The sequence below is a fragment of the Bactrocera tryoni genome, chromosome 3, assembly GCF_016617805.1.
Source record: "Bactrocera tryoni isolate S06 chromosome 3, CSIRO_BtryS06_freeze2, whole genome shotgun sequence".
NCBI classification, from domain to species: domain Eukaryota; kingdom Metazoa; phylum Arthropoda; class Insecta; order Diptera; family Tephritidae; genus Bactrocera; species Bactrocera tryoni.
The window spans coordinates 83,850,002-83,875,753 of record NC_052501.1 but is presented as its reverse complement, the minus strand read 5'-3'; the positions used below and the strand labels follow the sequence as shown (position 1 = coordinate 83,875,753).

The window sequence follows — 25,752 nt, the reverse complement described above, 5'->3', positions numbered from 1 at the left end:
CCTCTGGAGCAGAACTGGGTCGTCGCGGACTGACTCCAACATCTCCCGAATAATGTCGACCTAACTTGAGCTTGATTGAGTTTTGGTTTCCACATTATAATAACAAACCCAGGATTCGTCAGCAGTTATGACCCCCAGGAGTAGATCTGTATCGTCGCGAACTGAGTCCAACATCTACTGAGCAATGTCACCGCGAGCTATTTTTGTGTTTTCGTTCGAAATAGAGCAATTTCGGCACAAACTTCGCGGTGACCCGACTCATACACAAATCAGTCGTTAAAATCGAATCGCACAAGCACAACCCAATCGATGTGCTTTAGTTTCTCTGCAATCTCTCTAATGGTGTCTCGGCAATTGGCCAGTACTATTTTTTTCACTTCATTAAGGTTTTCATCTTTTCTTGATGTGTTCCGGCGTCGGACACGATCTTTGCCTTTCACATCTGCGCGATAATTTTTGTATAAACTTGCTATATCCAAAGTTATAGACATTTAGGTGTTGTGGAAACTGGACTGGTTTAGCGGACTACGCAACTTTAAACTCGTTTTTTCTCGAATCTACTTTTTTGAGGTGGTTGACTTGATATTCCATATTCTAAAACCCTTTGTTATACATACATACATACATCTCGCTTCCGCGTCTGTCTCGGATATTGAAAAACCTTAATTTTAAGTATTTAAAAAAAAAGAGAAATGCAAAAACAGAGCCCTTTGAGCTCAAAAAGTGAATCCATGAATTGTGTTTCGAATTGCTTCTTCATACGCATTCCCTAGATCTGGCTCCAGCTCTCAAAAGAATGCTCGCTGGGAAGAAATTTTTATTGAAAGAAGTGACATTTATGGGAATTTTTTCTATCACCCTCAACTTTGTAAAATTACTCAAAACTTTGTTCAGGAATCCCCTGACAAATATGCTGAAAATAACAAACTTTTTTGCTGCTTAATCAGTTCTAGAATTCCCCGCCGAGCAAATAAGCTTGCAACACAGTTTAATCTAACTATAAATAGTCGAATTGCATTTCAGGAATTTTAAAACCCTACAAATTAACATATTACATAGTAAGTACTAGTAAATACGAGTAAATGGGGGACCGTAAACCGCAAGGAGCGGCAATACTATCAGCGCTAATTAATGCGGTCAGAGGAAGTCAAAGGCCTAAGATGTCAGGCATATATTCGACCGCAGCTGTGCGTCGGTTTAGCTAAAATTAATCACCAAACAACGAAATGCATTTACGAAACCGCAATGCCAACCATACAAGTACCGCACAGTCATAGAAATAAGTGACAAGCATTGAGCTGTGATTAATGATAGCAAAAGTAAAAACAACTATGATTGCAAAGCGCTGATAACGCGCGTTCTAAATACAATCAAACAAATACGTTTCTAAAGCTTTAACTATTATTAATTTCAGCGCATTAATTTTTATTTATGCAACACATTTGCAGATTTAATCGCCAGCGTATGCTAAGAGGAGACTGAGCTCGAAATAATCTGTGCGCGAGTGGAGCAAAATTGCAGCCAAAGAAGACAACACGCGGCGATAAAGCGAAGTGAATGCAATGTGGCAGGCAGCGAGACTTCAATGAAATGGATTCATAGCGCTCAACTAGTTGCACGGGGCACAACGATTGCTTGCAGATGAAATAAAGGCACGGCTGGCAATTCAAATAAATACGCGGAGCGCAAAAGAAAAACGAAAAAACCAAAAGATTATAAACTTAAGCGTGCTCTGTGAAAATGCCACAAAATAAATGGTGCACAGAAATCGACCGAGAAAAATTTGTGCCAACCAAATATAGGAACCAAATAATAGTGAACGCGATAAAGCAGACCAAAAAGGTAAGCGAAACGAATCGGCGGCTGAAAAACAAACGACCAAAAATAATATAAAAACATTAATAAGACGTAGTTAACCAGCATGGCAATTGAAATGGGCGTGGCGAAGCGGCCAAGTCGAGTCGAGATCGCATAGACTTTTATGGCATGACAGCGCGACGTAGGAAGATATTATCAAAATGTAGCTGACTCAGAGGAGCGATCAGAACGTACTAAGCGAGTTTTGCTACAGAACTTCTTGTTTGAAGAACGAAAATTATCAGAAGAAGAAGGCAAACATCTGTGGCAGCTAGTTTTGTTGAGGAGTAGACGGATTAATTGTAGTAAAAGATTAGCCGATTGATGGTATGAGTTAGAACTTAGCAGCCGTGGACTTTCGTGAGAACTCTAAAGTATTTTGCATAGATATTCTTTTGAAAAGCTTTGTTTAAACCGTTATATTTCAGGACATGACGTTTGAAACTTGTCTTGAAGGGCGGCGTTTGGTTGAACGAAGCATTTGCGATACGTTTTCTCGAACATTTTTCTTGATTTATAATATTTGGTTGACTTTGGACCCCTTCCTGGTTTAATTTCTTCTTTAACTAGTCCTCGGAACATACAATCCTTATTTTTAGTAGTTAAAAGTTGATTTCACAATGGTCCAGGTAGGTCTTCAGACATCTACCTTACTTAGACGTTGAGTTCCTTAAGGCTTAGGAGCGTTTTCAGACATCCAACCTAGACGTTGATTCCTCCACGCTTAATTAAGCTTTCTTCTGGCTCATATAAAGACTTCTGTGGTCAAAAACAACTTCATGGAGCACGAATATTTGACTAGACCTCGAAACATATAATCTTTACTTTTAGTAATTAGACGTTAAGATCTCAGAATGATCCAGATAGGTCTTCAGACATATACTCCACATAGACCTTGCGTTCTACAAAGCCTAGGTACGTCTTCAGGCATCCATCCTAGGCGTTGATTTCACCAAGCTTAATTTAGCTCTCGTCCGGCTCATATAAAGGCCAGTATGGTCAAAAACAACTTCATGAAGCACGAATAAGGTTCAGATTTCGAGAACGAGTAGCCAGATTTGTGTGACCGTTAAATATCTCGAATAATGAACTGAAGAATAGCACCATGTTTAAGATAGTTGCTATTGAAAAGAAACGAGTATGTCTATCTATTTTGTGACCTATTAGCAAGCGGCTCTTGGCTACGATTTTTTTCCCCTGAGATCGCTTAATGACCAAATAATCTCTGAAGACAATATGGCTGCAATTAGTACAGAATTGCATTAAAAACTGTGTCTCGTTTTACATTATTATTAGATTCTTCTGGACTCGAGAGCGCTCCCAGCAAAATACTTTGCCGGAAAACACAATGAGTCAGAGTTATTTCCAGCATGTCGGTCGACATTAACGATTGTTATCAGCATTCTAAGTACTCATGTGGCTGAGCTCTGTTTTTGCTTACATTGTATGGAATGTGAACTATTCCCGTGATAATAAAGCCAGTAATGTGTTCATAGCTGTTTAAAAAGAATAAGTCGACGTCAAATAGAATGTTGCAGTGAAAGTGCACTACTACCGCTTGTTCCGTTGTCATCAGAGGCGCACAAGTGCGGAACCAACGGACTGTGGCTTTGCATATAACTACTTGTTGAGCGAGCGCACAGACACTCGTAACGCCACAATTGTTTCGGTGTGTTTTATTACTTTTTATTTTGCCACTTTTATTTGTAGTTTTACGTGTCGAGACTATTAATAATTGCCCAAACGCTCGATTGGACAAAACGCATTTGCGCTTGAATGAGCAAATGCTGGCTAGCTGGCCAGCTAGCTTTGGGGCTAACTGGCTGCCTTGGCTGTGTCTGGTTAGTTGACCAAGTTCGTAGTCGCTGTGTTGGCTGAATGGATGAATGAATGAGGAACTCAAGAGCGCAGTATACATGTAGATATAGTACTACGTCAAAAGCACAACGATAGCAGAAGCGACATGAACAAGAAAACACAATAACAATGCTGGTAATCGTAGTTATTTCGCACACTTGACTAGTCGCTCGTACAAGCAAGCGGTGGACGGGCGACCGACCCACCGACTAAACGTCCGTCTGTTTGGCTAAGTGCTTGCTGGGCTAACAACGACAGCGGCTGGCGAGTGTCGGTTGAAGTGCTCGCACTTGTAGATTACTAGGCAGGCGCTGGCGCAGGCGGGCAAAGTCAAAATGGCAAGTGGGGTGATGTGTCGTCGTATAATGCCGTCTCAGTGGCAGCAGTTCAATGGCCAACGATTTATAATACTTTGTTATTGTTAACGCTTTTGTTGTTAAGCGTTTTGAGTTATTGCGCATTTGGTTTCAAAGTAGTCTCATTGTAAAGGGATTTAGTTCGACACTCACAGTATCTTAGCTATGATTCCTATATGCTACTTAAAGCAATTTCTTGAACAAGCACATGATTGAGTAACCGGTGAGCAGTTTTTAGACCAGTAAGACTACGTTGAAGCTTTGGAACTAACTTTCAACCGCTTCATTGTGGATCTTCTTCATCATAAATTAATAAAACTTCTATTTCAATCGATATAAGCTGAATATCGATGACTCCAAAGTAATGCTCTGTATTTGGTGAGATCAGAAGGGATAATACCAGGAAAAATCATTGTTACGAAACACTACCGACAATAACTCGAATCGAAGCGAGTGATTGCCAAAAAATGCCCGGAAGTCCCTCGGGCCTCGAAAAGAGGTTCGACCTCGTCGCAAGACTGGTTAAAAACTATTTGGGAAAACAGCGACTGGGAATTTTCGCCTCACACATTTTAGAGCCCAGATATAGCACCTTCTATCTATGGTGTTTTCAAGATGATGCAGAAAGCCCACACTGAAATGGGGTTCAGTACAGAACAGAGTATCGAAAATTGGCCCGATTTATTCTAGGCCGCAATTCTTTTGGAATAGAATTAACAAATTTCCAGAAAGATGGAAAACTTTTAGAGCTTCAGACTTACAATAGTTTGGATAATGCTACTCCTAAAGCTGATGGATGGAACCATGTATAGAAGTTCACGCACGTGTGGAAAGTTCTCAGAGCGCCATTCACTTGGGAGTGGCCAGAAACGATTATTTTACATATAGCTTAAGCAGCTCACGACTTCCGGTCTTAGACCAAGTAATCTCTAGGTAGCCAAAGCACATCCGTTTGAAGGCGAAACACCTCATCCTCAGGGTTGTGTGCGGGGTTGGGGCCCGCCTTGTAAAAAACCTTACCAATGAAAAGGTAACAAGAGCCTCGGATGACGTTCCATGAAGAAGTTCGAATAGAAATTACCCGTCTAAAGAACAACAAAGGCCGGCCGAGCTCTTCAAATACAGCGTATTCTCCAAACTGGATAAGGAAGCAAAGCAAATGGGTTTGGTAGTGAACGAGGGCAAGACGAAATATCTCCTGTCATCAAACAAACAGTCGTCGACTTGGCTCCCATGTCACTCTTGTCATAACTTCGAAATTGTAGATAATTTCGTCTATCTTGGAACCAGTATTAACAGTAACAACAATGTCAGCCTCGAAATCCAATTCAGAATAACTCTAGCCAACACTTCGAACTGAGTAGGCAATTGGAAAGTAAAGTTCTCCGGTTGAAGCGGAGAAAGAGGAAAACCTCCAGATCTGGTGGATCTCGGAGACGATTCTACTTGTGTGATAAAACGAAGCCACAACGCCATAGGACTGATTTACATGGTACGGCGATGTCTGCAGAGAACAGATTACCGAATCGGCACTGCTTTATACAGCAACCGAAGGACGCTTAGGAGGTGGAAACAATTGTTTAACAAATTCCTTCTTTGAATAGCTTTAGAATTTTAAGATTCGTGGTAATATCTCACAAAAGCAACAACATAACACGATATTTTTTCTTTCAGTCCAAGCGTAGAAGTTTCGATAACTTCCAATACACGCTGCATCCACTTATTTTCCGTGAAGATTTGTACGGATTTGCAGCAATTTTTACTTGTTTACTTTTTATTTTTTCATTTTTCAATAGTATAATGGTTATATACCCAATAACTCACCTTTAGTCCGCTACTCAATTACGTGTTCTACGCCATAAAATATCACTTTGGGCGAAATGCTCGAACAATTTGCATATATTAAACTCATATAAAAAACTTTTGGTACCGAAGCCATGAAAAGTATCACATTGCAGAAGAGTGCTGAAAAGAAAGGAGATAAGGGAAAATGTTATAAAATCATTTAAATGTCAAAACGAGTTTAAAATTGCACAAAAAAATGAAATATACGAGCGAGTATAAAGAGTATACATATATCTACAACTGGAGGAAGTGGAAGTATATTACAGTGTGCATATGAAAGAATGCGTATGAGTATGAATAAGTGCGCTTAAAAAACTTAATTTCAAATTTCTTACATACGCTCGCTAAGTAAAGGTAAAGCGCTTCGCATTGATGGCACGCTAGAATGCCAAAGGATAATAACGGCGTAACAATATGATGAAAAGTACACGAATTTGTAGAGCAGTAAAGTGCTGCGTACGGCGACAGAAGACCAAGGGACGCGCCACAATTTCATGGATTTCGTCGAGCATATACTCAAGTGCAAACATAAAGATGAATGTAACGTCGAAAAGCGAGAAGCGTGTATGAGGAATAATAGAAGTATTCACTGGATACTTACATTTGCGAGCAGCATGTTGAGCGTGCAAGCAGTCAAGTAGATAGTCAAAAAATGTATGAAAATTTGTAAATCTTGGCTCCACACATGCCGAGAGTACTTACATCTACAAACGACAGTGGCGACAAAGCGGAGAAAAAGAAAGATTCACTCACTCACTTTGGGAGGGGAGAAACTCGCACGCTTGCTTGACTAAGAACGACTGCTGCTGATTTGATAAATTTATTTCACGTTCTACTTATTTTCCAACGAGTTAAAGGGGAGCGAGCAACCAGCAATAACAATAATAAAGATACATTGCGTAGCTAGAAAAACGCATATTATGTAAGATAGAGCAAATAGGAGATGACACAAAGGCGCTAAAGAAGGTATCAGTGAATTGAAAACAAGAAATGCATAAAAAACCATACACGCACCGAAAGGGTAATAAGATTTTCGAGCTGCAGGAAGTAAAGCTCACTTTCGAACCAGCAGAGTGCGGCACGCATGCTTGATGGAGTTTCGTGCCGAAAGAGGTCAAAAACAGTGGGAGCATATGTTTTACGAATAACGCTCGAGGAAGTAGCGGAGCAGTACAGAGGTCGCGCGGTTGAGCTGAGGTAAGTTTGAAAGCATGAAAGCACAGCACGTAGCGCAAACAGCGCAGGAATAAGGCAAGACGCCGTGTAAACAGACAAAAATTGGTTGTGAAAGAGCAGACGCGGCCGAAGCAGCATATGCGCGAGCAATAAGAACAAATGCGAAGAAACATGACGGAAATAAAAGAAAAGAAATCATAAGCAAAGAAAATCAAATAAAAGCAAAGTGAAAAGAAGAAAAATGTTGCGCAATGGAAGAAAAAAGTGCAAAGCAAAAGAAAATGCGGGCGGAAACGCGCGTAGCGCCAAGTAGGAGCAAGAAATTAGTGGAGCAACTGCAGTCGGTGTGAGGAAATTGGAAAGGAGTGTCAAGTCAGGCGTATGGACGTGCGGGCATAAAGAAGTTCAACGGAGAGTTTGCGAAAAATGCAACGCTGCAAAGACTTGCTTGCGAAACGTGCATAACTGGAAAACAAGTGTAACAGTTGTGGTGAAAATTTCCGAAAAGAATAAAAGCAAATACCAACTTTTGAAGTTTCAACGCCAAAAAGTGGAAGTGGAAGTTCGGGCACACAAGTGCAAGCACAAATGAACTTTTTTGAGAGTAATTTTATTATAAAATACAAAACGTGAATTTGCCAAAGTTCTCAAACGAAGCCAAAGTGGGTGAAACGCCTTCGTCGTGTGTGTATGCGTGTTTGTTTGAGCTGCCAAGCGTCAGCGTCGCACAGGTAGTGAGTGCTACATTCGTGCGGCTGGCGCCACAACGTGCTATCTTAGTGGATTGCCAGATAAGTAACTAGTATTTTATTAGTGGATGAGTGCTCGCATGTAGAAAGCACTCGCAAAGGATTGACTAAGCACAAAGCTGCGTCATTGTTTGCAGCCGTTTGCCAGCTCGGCAAGTGTGTGAACTTGTGGAACATACGTTTTGGGGTGATAAGCAGACAATATAGAACGGTTGAAGTTTTCAAGTTTCGAGCAGAGATTACGGTTTAACTGTTCAGTAATGAGAGGAAACTTAAAAAGTTGCGCTTGTACAGGAGACAATGAAAATAACAGTAGAGCAGTGGTATTAATGACGTAGTTTTAGACGAAACTACTTTAATCACTTACGAGATTATATACAACGAATTTTCGGGTTATTTTTTAACCTTTCTTCCACTAGTTGGTCGAGAGTTAGTAGTGACAACTTGAAGGAATCTGTATTGAAGTAACATTTTACCGTTTTGGCGGAGTAAATCTTCTAGGTAGCTACTAGTCTTTAAGCGGACTATGCCTAACTAACTACGGGATTATCAAATTGGAATCACAATGGATCCCTCATGGTCCAAGGTGGCTTGGGTCACCGTGGTTCGAACTCAGTCCTGTATTGAATTCAAATTTTGCCATAGTGAAGACTTTTCAAGCAGTTTAGGCCTAATTAACTATGGTTTTTTCAAAATGCAAGAACAATACGCCTCACATGGTCCAACGAGACTTGAGCTTGGCTCTTATTGAAAAAGTTGTTGTTGTTGTTCTAACGGATATCTAATCCCCGTTGGGCTGATAAGAATTACTTAGGTTGTCGTCGACGTCATCTAACGAGAGGCCCAAGAAACGTATTGTTTCGACGGGGTTGGAAGGGAAAAGGGTGTCAGATGAGTAGGGTAGGTGAGGCATGCAAAGAGGTGGCCAGTGTCATGCGGAGAGTCATTGACACAGGACATATGTTTGATATGTCGGGGTCTATTCTGTATAAGTAGGAGTTGAACCTGCTACAATATCCAGAACGAAGCTGCGCAAGGGTCACTGTCGTTTCTCGCGGCAACTCCAGCTCTTCGTCTGTAATAGGTGGTGGTTTGTCTCCAAGAACGCCATTCACTAGAAGGGAGTCGGTGAAGGTTTTGATGGATAAGGACTGACTGAATGGCGGTCAGGGCTTGTCTGAAGTTAGTAGCGTCCGAAGTCCGGTCGGCGTATTGTTCAATGTCGTCGACGTAATTGAGGAATGACCTCTTGATGTTCTCACGAGGCGGTTCCGCACCAAGTAGGTAACTGCAAGGGTTTTCCAATCACTGTGGTTGCTTTGTTGGAATTTCGAAATCACAACGGACAGGCGTCTCTAGCTGTTTAAGGGCCGTTTTCTCAATTTATGGTTGGCAGTAATCTGTCAGTTAAGTTCTGTTTAAGTTAACCAAGACTGCTTCCTTCCATAAAGAACATTTTTTTTTAACAAGAAGTTATATGACAGATGGTCGCACACCAGACTTAGAGAAAGCGACACTAAATGGGATTATTTGTAACCTTAAGTACTGTCTACCTAATCTAAGCTAACCTAGAAACCTACCCTACGAGTTCGCTGTCTTTGGATCGTATACTATGTTGTTCGGTACTGAAAGCTTTCAAAGCTCTCCTTAGTAAGTCGAAACTTTAATATTTTTGTTGGGTTCGTGATTTCAACGAGTAACAAATTTTATTGCCGAAAATATTAAATTTAATACTCAAACTAGCACAAAATCCTACCAAATCACATACGCTATACCCTTAATCATTTATTTTCTTCACTACAGATTTATATAAACGATAGTAATACCGGAAATTAGTTGTCGTTTTTTATTTGCAATCGTGCACAGCCAAGTGGAAGAAGCTCCGCCAGCCGGTCGGACATATGCACGTCCAATGAGAGTAGGTTTTGCCGGAAGGAGGCTGAATAAATCATAGCATCTCGGTAAAAGTTGTAGCATGGCAACAACACAATTGCTAGACGTAGACGAGGCCAGGCAACGAATCGGAAAGTGTCGGCGGTGTGGTAAATGAAGTCGACGCTCAAATGAAGAAGGTGCCGACGTGTGTAGCTACTATATGGGTTGTGTAGCTGTCTTATTTAACCTGCAGAATTTACTCAACTACGAGAATTCACATTAAATTGATGAAGAATTGCAAAGCATTTGACAGTTAAACGTTATGCAGGTGCGGGTTGCGAGGGCGATGAGCCGTTGGGTGCTTTTGTGACGGAGACGATGTTTGTTTGGGTAATGCAATTCAATTACTGTTATATACTAGTGTAGGGTTGCAAGCGCGCTAGCAGCAGGAGAAGACGTCTTAGTCCTTTGTAAGCTTGAGCGAAAGCTTTTAAGTGAAAATCGCTGATAAGCATTAGTCAAACATTTCAATAATTTTTTATTTCTTCTATTGGTTTGAAGCTTGCCTGCTGCACATTGCATTAATCAAGTATAAATCAATTTTAACATTTGTGAGAATGCGCGCAGACAGTTTTCCGGCGAGAGAAAGCCTACATATGCACATGAATGTGTATGTGTGTGTGTGAGAAGATAATAAATAAAATAAAATTCAACAAAAGCAATATTTTTTATTACTCCATGCCTGCGCTTCGTGCTGCCTTGAAATTACTATTGTATTTTCTACAATAAAAAGATAAAAAACAACGACAACAAAAAATCGAAGCAAAACAAACGAAAATGAATCACTGAGTGCGAGAAGATATGAATCGCGTACCGTAAAGTAAATCGGGCACAATGTCGTAAATAAAAATATGATTTATGGCAAAGTGCACAAATACAAAAGCGTGAAGTAGGCAAAAGCAGAAACGCCGTGAGTGGAGTAAATGTCAGCGGTCACATAAAATAGATGAGACCCAAAATGGGGAAGCAATAAAAAAATGCTACACAAACCAGCTGAGAACTTAAAGAAAAAAAGAATGCTGCGAAGAAACTTATTTTTCCTTTTCTTCTAAAGATGAAACTAATATTCGGTGTAAACTTAAAAGCGCATAAAAGAAAACGGAAAATAAGCTGCGATTGCAAAGCAAAATTAGACAGCTTGTAAGCGCGGAAGACGAAGAAAGATCGCAAAACAGCATGGCAGACTGAGGAAGCCTTCTTGTCAAAGCGAACTTTGTTATTTGCTGTTATTCTTCTGGCTGCTGAGGTGGAAAAGTAGACCGGCACGTGTGTGTGTTGGTGTTTGTGTGCTTGGGTCAAATAAGCAGTTTGATGTTTATTTGCTTGCTCAAATTTATTAAAATTGAGGTCCGAAAGGGTGAGCTGTTATGTTATTGTGGGCATAGGGCTTTTACGACTTTCTTGTCACGCGCAAAGGGAAAGGTTGGCAGTGAAATAATAATTTATAGTAACTTACTAAGAGACAGATAATAAAGCATTTTTAGTATTATTGGTTCTCTAAGGTAGATAAGATGATATTTAAAGCATTAGTCACGTTCCAAATTTCGCTATAATGCAAACTACTTTCGACGATATTAAGTAAACTGAATAATAATGACGCTCTTAATAATCTTCAAGTCAAAACTATGTATATACTATATATTACAATCGACCACAACACATGCGGGATGGGATAGATACCAAGAGTTGAAGAAGGAAGCGAGACGCATTTGCAGACAAAAAAGAGGTACGCCGACAGGGGTAATGATCGAAAATTCTATGAAAAGATGCGGCGACTAACAGAAGGTTTCAGGACCGGAGCATACTCTTATAGAATCGCCAGAGGTGATCTAGTGACTGATGTCCAGAGCATACTAAAATTATGGAGGGAAGACTTCTCCAGCCTGCGGAGGTGTAACATCTGCAGATGGCGAACCGATTTCCCAATCGATGACGATGGAATTGCTGTTCCATTGCCCAACTATGATGAGCTTCGAATAGCAATTACACGCCTGAAGAAGAAGAAAGCGGCAGGGAACAATGGATTACTGGCCGAGCTATTAAATACCGTGGGGTAAGCCTCCTCAAGATCGCATATGAGGTTCTATTGAGCGTACTGTGTGACAGACTGAAGCCCATCGTCAACAAACTGATTAGACCTTATCAGTGTGTCTTTAGACCTGGAAAATCTACTACCAACCAGATTTTCACAATGCGCCAAATCATGGAAAAGACTCGTGAATGAAAGATAACACCCACCATCTTTTCGTCGATTTTAAGGCCGCCTTCAACAGCAGAAAAAGGAACTACCTCAATGCCGCTATGTCTCAACTTAGTAGCCCCGCAAAGCTAATACGGCTGTGTAGGTTGAAGTTGAGCAACACCAAAAGCTCCATCAGTACCGGATAGGACCTCTCCGAACCGTTCGATACCATATAAGTTTTCAAACAAGAAGACTCTATCGTGTACCTTCTTCAAACTATTGCTGGAGTAAATAATACGAGCTGCAGAGCTAAATAGAGAAGATACCATCTTCTATAAGGGTGTGGAGCTGCTGGCGTACGCCGATGACATCGATATCATTGGTCTCAACAACCGCTCCGTTCTACTTTCTTTAGACTGGATAAGAAAGCGAAGCAAATGGGTCTGGTTGTGTATGAGGACAAGACGAAATATTTCCTGTCACCAAACAAACAGTCGTCGCACTCACGACTTGGCCCCCACGTCACTGTTGACAGTCATAAGTTCGAAGTCGTAGATAATTTCGTCTGTCTTGGAACCAGCATCAACACCAACAACAATATCAGCCTTGAAATCCAACGCAGAATAACTTTTGCAACAGGTGCTACTTCGGACTGAGTAGGCAATTTAAAAGTTAAGTCCTCTCGAACAAAGGACAAGCTCTGGAAGTCGCTGATCATTCTCGTACTGCTATATGTATGCTTCAGAGGCATGCACGATGACGATGACAAGATCTGATGAGTCGACGTTACGAGTTTTCGAGAGAAAGGTTCTGCGAATGATTTATGCTCCTAATGCACGGCGAATATCGCTTTCGATGGACGGATAAGCTATATGAGATACACGATGACGTTGACATAGTTCACCGAATTAAAAGACAGCGGTTGTGCTGGCAAGGTTATGTCGTTCGAATGGACGAAACGCTCCAGCTCTGAAAGTATTCGACGCAGTACCCGCCGGGGGAAGAGGAAGACCGTCACTTTGTTGGAGAGATCAGGTGGAGAAGGACCTGACTGCACTTGGTATCCCGAATTGGCGACAGGCAGCAAAAAGGAAGAACGACTGACACGCTGTTGTAAACTCGGTTATAATCGCGTAAGCTGTGTCTACGCTAATAAAGACGAAGATTCCTAAAGGTATAACTAAGAGCTATGAAACAGTATGCACGTAATATTCTCAAATCGAGTTTGATTTGTCTTTCTAGAATATATTTCATATAAAAATTTGTTGCTTTGTGAGCTTTAACTTGCTAAAATAAAATTTATATATGAAATTCTCAGGCTTGCTGTGTGCCTCTCTAGTGCACCGTTATATTTATAACCATATAATACATACATATGTACATATGTATCTAAGTTTCTTGCCAAATAAAACGTTCAAACAATTTTCGAAAGCCAAGTGTGAACTCATTGTCATTTCGAAAATGCAAAAACGAGAAGAAAGAACTCAATCAAAAGCATGAAATATGTTAAAAATTTAAGCAGCAATAAATTAAGCAACAAATCTAACAACAACAGCAAGCCATAAAAGCGAGGGTGTGCGACAGTTTTTCCTTTGTAGTCAAATCAGCCAATGTGGATTTAACTTTTGACTTTATTTTTTGTTTTAATATGTTTTCGGGTTTGAAATTTTAATAAGCGGCGAATGACATTAACGCAGGGGCAGCGGGGGTGTGGCGAAGGTAAGCAAAAATGCATCGCCAACAAATTACGGCCATAAAAGTTTTTACTACAAAATTGCCGTAACAAATACACACACACACACACAGGCACATGCAAGTATACATACTCATGCATACAAAGGGGATAGTGAGACTTGAATGAAATTTAAATTTCAACAAAAACGAATGCGATGCGGATGGAAATCAAAAGCATATGCAAATCGAGTGTGAAAGGAAGGAAAATAAAACACAAACAAATAAGAAAAAATTAAAAAAGTGAAAAAAAAAAAATAAATAAAAGAGATAAATATAAAAGGCGAAATAAATTGAAATTTAAATTGCAATTGCAATAAACTGGCGTTGCAAGCAATTGAAACGAAAAGTGCGAAAGTGTTGTGGATGCATTTGAATAAATGCTGGCCAAGGTCATGCGGCATATGAACGCAACCACAGTACAGCAACAATACATAAATTCAACATACTTATATACATACATATGTACATATACATATACATATGTATGTATGTGTGTGTATGTATGCATTTGTGCGATGAGCCATGCACTCGCCACCCTACGGGCAGCCAACAGCGCTGCTCACCCCAGCGCCCGCTCGCACTCCACTCATTCGCAGAAAATTGCTTGCATTCGCTTTCAATTGCAAATGTTTGTTTTGTTGCTTTTGTTGTTATTAACATTTGTTTTTCTTGATACTGTCGGTTGGCTTGGCCGCCTGTTATTCGGTTGGGCGGTCGGTCGCCCGATTGTATGTACGCCTCTTCGCAATTACGCATCGCATTGTCGAAGTGGCAGCAATCAAAATACTCGCGCACACACTCAGCCGAACACAAGCACTCTCAATATTTGAGAAGAAATATGCTGGCAGGTATGTGCATGCACATGCATGTATAAGCATGTAGTTATGTGCGTTAGCATTTATGCGAATATTTTAAATACAAAAGCTAGCAGCAAATGCTTAAGCGCATTCAAATGCGATGCACTGACAGCAACGACAACAACAACAATGCGCACAACAAAAAGTAAAATTATGCGGAAAATTAAATGCACGCCGTCATTGGGTGAGTGTGCGATTTATACAAAACAAAAACAACAGCGAAGGCAACGACAACGAAATTGGAAGCAAAGGCAGCTGCAGCAGCTCATTGGGCAGGCGGAAGGTGGCGGCAAAGGGTGATGTCAACTGTCGTTGCAGCAGCACAGAGGTAGTATTTAAAGTAAATTGAGGTGACTATAGAGCGTACCAAAGTTGTGTACCGATGTGAAATTATTATTACAAATATTGTTATTTATGCTAATAGTTCCGCGAAAACGCAAAAATAACAGGAGAGTTTATAGATTTTTAGTTATGAATTTATCTTACAAGGCATCGGAGAAAACTACTTAGGTTGTGGGACTAATAACAATATTGATGTTTATGTGGAGGTGCATATCACACAATGAATATTAGATCTCATTTTGTTATAAAAGCAGGTTTGCAGTTGACTTTCTTAGTAGTTTATAAATTTTAAAGCACATAAAATTTAAAAAAATATAAGTACATATATATTATGGTGAATAAATTATTTATATTTAGCCCTCAGAAAAGACCTTCAAATGTTAATCTACAAATGTTCATAAGATTATTTCGAATTAAAAATAATGTTGATAGTTTACTCAAAATATAAAATTTTTGCCAAAATTAATTTTTTTATTCAACATAGTTCCCCCCGTCAGGGGTGATACTACTGTGGGCAAAATATAGTAAGACTTTGATTTTAACGTGAAAACCCATTCGACGACATATTTTTTTTATGTTGGTCGAGAACGCGTTGACGACGAACCACATCCAGGACGGCCATTAACATCTACTGACACGTCAATAAAATAAAAATCGGTACTAGAGGATCGACGAATAACAGTCAGAGATCTTATTGGCATCGTTGGAATAGCGGAAGGATCGAGAAAGCAAAGTGAAAGCACGATTAGTCCCAAAATTACTGAATTTTTTTTAGAAAAACAGCGGCGCGTTAACGTAAAGGTCTGTGAAACAATGCCGTCCGACTACCAGAATGTCATGAAAGGTATTATAAATGTCGATGAGTCTTGGATCTATGCTTAAGAACCGGAAAAACGATTAATGGACCAAATATCGTGACAAAGGTGAGGCGAAGCCGAAAAAGCCAAGTCAAAGCAAGTCAAAAATCAAGGCTATGTTGACAGTTTTCTACGATTATCGAGATGTGCTGGAGTCCGAATCCCTTCCGACCGGCCATACTATCAACAAGGAATACTATTTGAGTCTTATGCGTCATTTGTGCGAAGCTACTTGTGTAAAGAGACCGAACATCGCTTGGTTTTTGCACACGATAATGCGCCGTCACTTACTGCATTGATTCTTCGTGAATTTTTCGCCAATTTTTTAACAAATATCGTGCGGAAATCACCGTATTTACCAGATTTAGCTCCGTGTGACTTTCGGCTATTCAGCAAACTCAAACGACTTCTTAGGGGAAACCGGTAAAAAGCAAATTGAAGGCATCAAACGTGAATCGCTCGGGAAATTGACTTTAACAATAGTTTCGAGGATTGGAAAAAACGCTGCCACAAGTGTATTGGGATTGGGAGATTTTGAAGAATAAATTAAGAATTTTAAAATTACTATTTTCTACTCATAGCAATACAATTATAGCGTCCCTTCAACTTCGATGATGATACTTCCTTTTACGCTAAAAAAGCTGCAACTTTTGTACGTATAAAATATACATTGGCTTCTATTAACGTTTTTCTGCTTCATTTTTGTTTAGTCTAATATTCTTCTTCACTTTAATAAGTTTTTAAGTTTTATTAAAATTTATTAATTTTCTTTTTTTAATTATTTTTTAATTTTAAAAAATTTTTATTTTTTTAATTTTTTTATTTTTTTAATATTATCTTTAATTTTTTTAATTTCAAAAATCTAATTTAATATTTAAAATTTTATATTTAATTTTTTTAATTTTTTAATTTTTAATTAAAATTTTAATTTTTTTTAATTTTTTTAATTAAAAAAATTTTGTTTTTTTAATTGTTTTTTAATTTTCTTTAAATTTTTCTTTAAATTTCTTTTTTTCTTAAATTTTTTGTTGTCTTATTAAAAATATTAATGCTAATGGATGCACTTTAATAACAAAATGGCAAATTTAATAACTCAGATGCCGCTAATGCACTGTTGCGTTTTTACTGCTATATAAGTACGTATATTTATATGGCGGCTTTTAACTTTATTCAAGTTTAAATAGTTTTAGCAATCAAGCGTTTAGTATTTGTTTGTCTCCATTAATTTTTAACTTTATTAAGCGTTAAATTTTTATTGAATATTGAACTTGAATGTGTGCAATTCTGTTATTTGTAGAAAAATACTTGCTTTTATAGATTTTTATAGTTTAAAACAGACACATAGTACATACATACAAGCACAAAGGGATTTTCGATGCACCTATCGAAAATAGCTGTTTTTATAGATTTCTTTATATACTCATAAAATAAAATAAAATAAATATTTTCGTTGCACATATTGCCTTCAGCAAGTTCTCTAAATTGCTTACACAAAGTTTAGCTAGTTCGTAAATACTGTATAAAATTTGATTACCAACAACGCTGCAGACTTCTTCCGCTTCGTGACGGCACTTTTTTTTTACTGTTTACAACAATAATAAAAAAATTTGATAATAAGGAAATTAAAGCCACACTTCTTTCTAAATCGCTCAAATAATTCACTAAACTTTTAAATACAATTTGCGCTTTATCAGAAACACACACACATACACATACATATATAGTACACGAATGCTGTGCGCATTTCCTGTGCGTGTTTTTCGAAGTATTTCAGTCAAATTTTTTCAAGTACATAATGTTCACACATATTATGTTTGAATGTAAGTATGTGCAATATGTACAATGATATGTTTGCTATGTATTATATAACATATACATATATAAATATATGAGTATTTGCTCGAAATATTCCAATTTTGTGTGGTTTTTCGGGCATATTCATTTCATTTGCAATTTAATGTTTCACTTCATTGCTTAAACATTCAGTTTTGCTACATGCTGCTGCACACATACACTCATAAAAACATAGATACATGCATGGAAACACACATTCATACATACAAAGATACATATGTACATACATACATACATATACAACATTTAACAGCAGCTTTTGTTGCCAAATAGTCCAAGCGCTGCCGCCATTCGTCAGACACAGCAAAAAAAAAAAAACAAAAACAACAAAAGAAAATATAACTGAAACTGACGCTGAGCACTTGGGGGCGTTTTGCACACCGGAAAGCAAAGTAGAGATTCATTCACTGCGTTGTTGTCTTGCTAGATCGTTTGGTTGTGCTGGCTAAGCTTTAACATCGACAACAATTTGGAGTTTCGTGCACACACACACAAGCAAACGATACTTTTAATTGAAATTCCAATTGCGATTTTTCGAGTTCCGCAGAAGAAAAAGCTATGAAAAAAGCTGCTTCGCTTCAGTTATCAATGCTAAGCAACAACAAAAGCTGTGTAACGTGTGGGGAGAATCGCCAAGTGGGCGGCATGAAGTTTACATTGTAACGGTAGTCCAAACAGGGAGGTTCTTAATGCATAAAAATTGTTACACACATGAACACAATAGAGCGCAATACAAACATACATACATACAGATAAATGTATGTACATATCTATACCTGGTGAAGCTTCGAACCGGGAGAAAACACAGCAAAAACGTTTAACGCGAGTACTGAGCAGTAACTGGTCCGCAAAAGATGAGTTAGTTGATGAGTTATATGTTTTCATGCCAATCTTCGGGCAGCATATATATGTAAATGTACATTTGTTGCCTTTCGGGATTTGACAACCCCAGTGTCGCTATCTGGAAAATCAGAAATTTTTATCCTAAAGTTTGACTTTCATATACATTTCACATACTCAGAACGTTTTTGCACACGAGAGCTATTTGTGTTGTTTACAGTAACTTAAAATATTCTTCTTGGCTAAATCGTAAGAATTTTCGCGCGATTATCTTTTACAACTTTCGACGTGGACCATCAAGGTCGTTTATCGATGGTGTAGTGGTTTCAATTAAGGTTGTAGATCCGGAAATATAAAAGGATTTCTTTTCATACGCTTAAGTACCGACTCCAATACGGGACTGAGACTTCTCTTCTTTATTGGCGTAGACACCGCTTACGTGGTTACAACTGAAGGCGTCTCTCATCCGAGGCTGTTTTCTTCCTTTCATTGGGCGTGTTTTCTACGTGACGGCTTCCAAGCCCAGCTCACAACCCTGGGGAGGGATGATTCACCTTTTCACTTTAGCTCACCTTCAAAAGGATGATTTTTGGCTACTCAAGGGGTCTAAGACCGGAAGTCGTGAGCTGCTTAAGCTATATGTAAAAGAATCGTTTCTGGACACTCCCAAGTGAATGCTCAAGTGAACTTTCCTTGTTTGGAAAAGGTTAGTCAACTAACTAGTTGTACCTGTAGTCATACCAGTTTTAAGGTAGCTTCCTTCATTCTACTACAGGGCCAGTCTTGGCAAAGCGTTAGGAAAAGTAAAAACGTTGCTTACATATTTATCTTTTCAGTTTTCAGTTCTTTACACTTGTTTGCAGTTTTGTTGCGCTGCGCAGTGGATATATTCACATGCTCGTAATCTATAGCTATAGCTATCAAGGTTCACTAGCATGAGAAGACGCACGCGTACGTAAGTCCGTAGAGGGATTACATGTGTTTCGTATCAAATTCGCTGAGTACGCGTGGCATTGGGAATTCGGCAGCAAAATTTTGCTAATTTATGTACACACACACAGAGATATATATCTAAGCACATGGATAGGTATGTGTGTGTTGTTTATGCTCTTATCGTAATCTTCCATGTAGCAAAACAATTTTCCTGATTGGCTTATCTTGCCAAACGTCAGTGGGTTTCATGCTTTTGCTTATTTGTTTATGCTTTCGAACGAAAGTGATTTTAATATTAAAATCGAAATTTGTGTAATTTAGGCGCTTTTGCACGAATATTCCAATGAAATCATATTAAATTTGTTGCGTACATCCTGTACAAATATAGGTATATGTGGGTGGTAGGAGTATATTTGGAAGGAGCATATCAAAATTTTCCGATTCACTTCTAAGAGTTTGCGATGAAAGCAACTTTCATTAATTTTTATCATTTATCAATATTTATGTTGGAAGTGCATCATTTAACACAACAAGGTCTATTACTTGCAGCTAAAGCTACCTTGTTTCGATGTCGCGACATAAAATAAAATATGAGAGTCAATTTCGATCTACATATATCTGTTATGTAGATCAGACTTCGGACTATATGGAAGAAAAACTGTAGACTTCGACCAGATTGGACTAGGAGGTCGATCCTAAGAAGAATCTCACTTCGGACTTTATGGACGAAAAAATGTTGACTTCGGCTGGGTTGGACTAAGAGGTCGATCCTAAGAAAGATCTCACTTCGGACTGTATGGAAGAAAAAATGTTGCGTTCGGCTAGGTTGGACTAGAAGGTCGATCTTAAGAGGAATATCACTTGATCAGCTTAGAACACCGGTCTTCGGTTGACTTCGGCTACGTTGGACTAGGAGGTCGATCCTAAGAGAGATCTCACTTCGGACTTTAAGGAAGAAAAAATATTGACTTCGGCTAGGTTGGACTTAGGGGTCGATCCTAAGAGGGAGATCTCACTTCGGACTTTATGGAAGAAAAAATTTTGGCTTCGGCTAGGTTGGACTAGAAGGTCGATCCTAAGAGGAATCTCACTTGAACAGCTTAGAACACCGGTCTTCGGTTGACTTCGGCTAAGATTGGACTAGGAGGTCGATCTTAAGAGGGATCTTACTTGAATAGCTACAGCGGTTCGTTGTGGTACCTCTAAGTCCCAAAAAACTGGATCATAATACCCTTACAGACCGACAAAGCCCCTTGAGCCTATCACAAGTTTGTTGAGATGGCTAATTTCAGTTTTGGCTAAGTTTCCTAGATTCGGCTAAGCCAAAACATTTCATATAGCATAAATGAGTATAAAAAGATCATTATCTTGATTTGGATCGGTAAGTTTTTATGGCAGCATATACATATATGCTATAGTAGTCCGATCTTAACAATATTTATTATGGCAATAGTCCAAGCCAATTTTAGTGGATATCTCGTAAAATGTGAAAGTTTTCCATGCAAATACTTGATTCCGATCGTTCAGTTTGTATGGCAGTATATACTACAGTGTTCCGATATCGGCGATTCTGACAAATGAGCAGGCCGATATCTCAAAAACTGCCGAACTAGTTCACTTATAGACAAAAAGTTGGATAGACGGACGGACATAGCTAAATCGACTCAGCTCATCATGCTGAGTCTGTGACATTTCCTTCGAGGTGTTACAAACTTTGTGGCAAATTTAATACACCCTGTTCCTATAAATAAAGGTGTTACGATCCGTTAAAGAATATTTCCAATGATTTGTCGGACTTATATATCATTTTCATCTTTCTAATGACGCAAAGGGACAAAATGCTTGCTTTTCCATCACTCTTAGTTACTTTTTCCTTCATTAAAAAAGAATCGTTAAATTCAATAAGAGTCTTAATGTTTAATCCAACCCCCGCAATATCTAGTTAGCAGATTATGTATTGGATACTTCACACAAAAGCTTCTCCTGCCGAGCTCGCATTATTAGTGACAGTTATGTCACACTCAGCAGAGAAACAAACGAACACCGCCCAACTTCTTAAATACACACCACTAATCCGTCCATATTGGGGGCGATAAAGAATCACTTGCAATTAATACCATAATTTGCCACGAAATCGAATGTCAAAACAAAGCTTACGAAAAACGACCGAACGGACGACATGAAAAACGCTGCAAGGGGTGCAATAAGCGAGCCATTAGACACAGAGAATGAGAACTTACGGAACCAAGTGTAATGGTGACTACAGTCCAACCAAAAAGCAAGCAAGCTGGATGGTAACGAGATGGCATGTGGGGCCGCCACGAGGCCACACGACAAATACACGAATACAATTGATTTCGATTTTAATTAGACGATTTGTGTATTGAACTGTGTGTGGGGATTAAGGCCGAGGGAGACGAGAAAGCATATGGGCGGCGGACTTAGGGGTCAAAACAAAGGAGCGTCGTACCAAACAGAGGAAAAGCGCAAATTAATAGCAAGCGGAAGTTAATGAGGAAGTGCACGGGATGTGAGCCAAAACAGAGTGCCGATAACAAAAGCTCAAAGGTTCGCACACAAAGGATACGAAAGTGAGAAAGCAACTGCTAAATGTAACAACAACAATAACATAATACGTGTAATGCCACAAACTTGCCGAGAATTTGCACATATGTATTTGCATGTGTGTATGTGCGAAGAGCTGTAAATGACTTTTGTTGATGTGTGGCCGAAGCTCATGAACAGCTGAAAGTTTTCGCAACCACTACTGTAGGTACATATGTGGCTGGTATGTGTGTTGCACATAAAAGTTTGTGCATTTGTTGGGAGCAAGCTTGTGCCACATTCGCATTAAGCGCCAATAATGTCACAACAACAACGGCAACAACGACAATAACACAACAAAAATGTGTGCGCAAACAAATTATGCACTGTAAGCACCGGCAGTTGTTGTAACCGCAAAGCAACAACAACGAACTACAACAATTGCAGCAATAACAATCTAATGAGCACACGATTTGCTGGCGATTTAATAAATTATCGTTGAGTGTGCAATGACATGCATAACCCACACCACACACATTTATATATGCATATGCACAAACACATACATACATACATACGTATGTACATATACATGTAGGTATGCATGGAACATGGAAGGGATTTGTTGTGTGGCATAACCAGAGTGTCGGCGCTGCATTGCCACCGTGTGCCACAAACATCATTATGCCGAGTGCCGAGCAATTGCAAGCGGTTGTGGTAATGTGGGTGTGTGTGTGCATGCAAGCAAACATATTTACAAATGTAAATATGGTATTTAGAATATTGAAGCATGGCTTCATCTGCCCCAGCTGGCCGTTTAGCAAAGTGCAACATTGAAATTATTTGCTCTAAATATGCAAAGCAGTGGCAAATAATGACCCCCAAACTCCCTCCCACCAACACATGTTAGTTTTGTTGATGATTTTCGATTAACTTTGCACAAATTCGACGCTTAGTTGCTGCTAACTGCCCACACATTGCGCTCATAAGTGCTCACTCTCCATTTTTCATTAACTGTCATCTGCATATTTAATTAAGTTAATTAGAATTTAATACGTTTTCATGTTTAGACCGCCAAGAAACAACATACCAGCTACATACATACATACATATGTATTATATATACGCAAAAGCTCTGCTGTAAATCCAATGCAAATGCACGCTAACACACAGAGAAAGAAAGAGAGAAAGGAAGAAAGAGTGAGAGAACAAACTAACTGTGTTTACCGTAAATGTGAAAAGTGGGAAATGAGCGCAACCAACTAGTGACATGAACACTTTATAATAGTTGTCAGCATTGATATGCGGCAATGTTGGATTTATGAGGTGATTACTTTGCCATTTTGGTAGCAAATATGACGGAGTGCATGGCAAGCAGCTTGACAAATTAGTGGTTTCATTGGTTTTAGCATTTTTACTTCAATAAAGCAGAGCAGGATGCATAAAGAGTGAAGCAAGCAATGAGAGAATTTTTTATGAAACGAACAAACAGTTATTTTAGACACACTTACACTTGTGTTTGAGTGATGTGAGGCAGGGCATGCAAACGATAATTTGAAAATTGTAAGAATTTAAGTGGCCGTTAGTTGGTGCTTATCAAAACGATGGTCAATAAAATTATAATATGGAACTCAGCGGGGAAGAAAACCATGACTAATTCAAGAAAACTCCTAAACAAGCTGATAAAACTGGAGAAAAGAGAGACTCAAGAGTAACTCCAGCCCTATAAGCACCATCAGCAAAACAAAGAGAAGGGAAGAGCAACCCAGTTACCATCACAGAAGGACCTCAAAACTCACCAAAACCAGAGTACATTAACAAACATCCTAAAACAGTGAAGGAACTTTGTTTTTGTAAAGAAAAGTCTGTTTTTGGTTTTTTTCAGTAAAGGTTATACAATGATTGGATTAACTATTGGGATGGATTCAGTTTTCCACAACATTTTCCAAGCGAACTCCATTATTTGCTTGTTAAACAGCTCTGGAACGGCTCAGGGAACGATCTCCCACCGCCAATTTTAGTTGAAAAACAATTTGCTTGTTCAGTTATGTAGCTCCAATAAACGAGAGAGAGAGAGAGAGAACGTGTGAGTTGAAATATCCCGCTTTTGTTAAAAATGATTCCGGGTCCCTACACCTGGCAGCCTTTTCAGTCTATAAACGATAAATTTTTCCTGCTGCTAATAAATAAATATAACTATAACTTAAATATATGAGGTATAAATGCAAAATATGCGCCACGAGCCACATAATAGTTCTACCGGTAAACATACATACATACATATGTACATACTATATATGGCATACGAAGGTAGATAACCACAAAATAATGTCACAGCTTCACGTCCCTTGCACAATCACAATGGCTGTCAGTGCATCATACTCATGCTTTTATAAGTCAGCAGCTGAAGAGTCGTAGAACATATGTTCACACATGCATGCATACAAATTCGTACACAGTCGGCACCTTAATGACCCGCTGCCTGGCGCTGTCGGCAAATTTTCGTTGCACAAAAGGTGTCATTGCTTCAAAAACACATACAAAGCGAGTGCTGAACGGCAGCTGAGTGCAGCTTAGGCAACACCAAGACCTTGGCAAATTGGCAGTATAACGCTTTGCTATACTCATTTAAATATTTGAGAAGCAAATTACTGTGGTTGCCGAAGCAGAAGGCGATGCGGGTTTGGTTATTTTGCTCCATTAATCTCGTCTGTTTCGCTGCATTTTAAAATGAATACATGAAATTGAAGTTAAAGTTTTTGTAATTCATCTCTTGTTGTTAAAAAATTGCACTTTGTTGCCTCCAAACATACTTGACCAAATTAAAAGCCAGCTCGTGCAAGCCATTTCAGCTTATTACCTCGCCATCCACTCGCATCTTAACGCGTAATTATAACACGTGCATAACTGCCCATTAATGTAATTTCAGATGTGTGTGTGTGTGTTACTGATAAAAAATGCTGTCCGTGTAGTCATCCATCTGCCGGCCGAGTCGAGCGCACAACAAGCCTCATTATGGACATTAATGACAGTGTTACCTGTCGTGCTGGGTGGCGCGTGATGCTGGCAGCCCAAAATGGATTCGTATATTTCAGTATATGCGCGGCAGAGGCTGATGGCAGTTCATGTTTGTTGTCGCTGCTGATAATTATGATCCTTGGTCGAGCGACTGGCACGGCGCCACTGAAGCTGAAGCGCATTTGCGACGCGCAACTAAAGCCAAGAGCCGACTTTATATTTGAGTTAACGCTCGCATTCAATTACCAATGGACAAGAGTTGGCGCAGAGCACACACGAATACATGACTTCTTATGTACACACAGGCATTTGTGTATATTTTGAATAAAGATTCGATAGAACTGCATGGTTGGCGCTGACTGTGGATATGCTTTTATTCCAACTTTTTTTTCATAAATAATGAAAGCGATTTTTCATCAAATTCTTCACTAGCGGCGAATGCGCCACGGCAACTACCTGTCTGTCAGTGGCACATATGTCTATATGTATGTATGGGTATGCCACAGGCGCTCGTGTACGCCCATAGGCCACTACAATATGCACATATTAAGTGCAGTTGGTCGGAAATTGGAGACACCGCACACAGATAATGCCGCGACATGGCAACGTTTGTGGAGAGCGCACAGCACAAGCGCATATATATAAATTACCGCTTTCAATAAAATATGTTGAGTGATTGCAAATGTGAATGAATGAATGAATGCAGGCATTAATGGCTGAGTGACTTGCCGGATGAATGGATTACCATGTACGAGATGCTCTTCATGGCACAGCGAAATTGCTGGACGCATGATTTGTTTAGTTTAGCGAAAACTT

The 25,752-nt window shown here is 39.2% G+C and overlaps 1 protein-coding gene across 1 annotated transcript in view; it reads right to left on the bottom strand.

Moving 5' to 3' along the window:
- Positions 1–25,752, bottom strand: part of LOC120770426 (7SK snRNA methylphosphate capping enzyme bin3) — a 144,229-nt gene that overhangs the window by 95,023 nt on the left and 23,454 nt on the right. Inside the window, exon 2 of the mRNA XM_040097876.1 lies at positions 5,895–6,035. The gene's annotated coding sequence lies outside the window, so the exon portion shown is untranslated. The remainder of the gene's footprint in view (positions 1–5,894; positions 6,036–25,752) is intronic.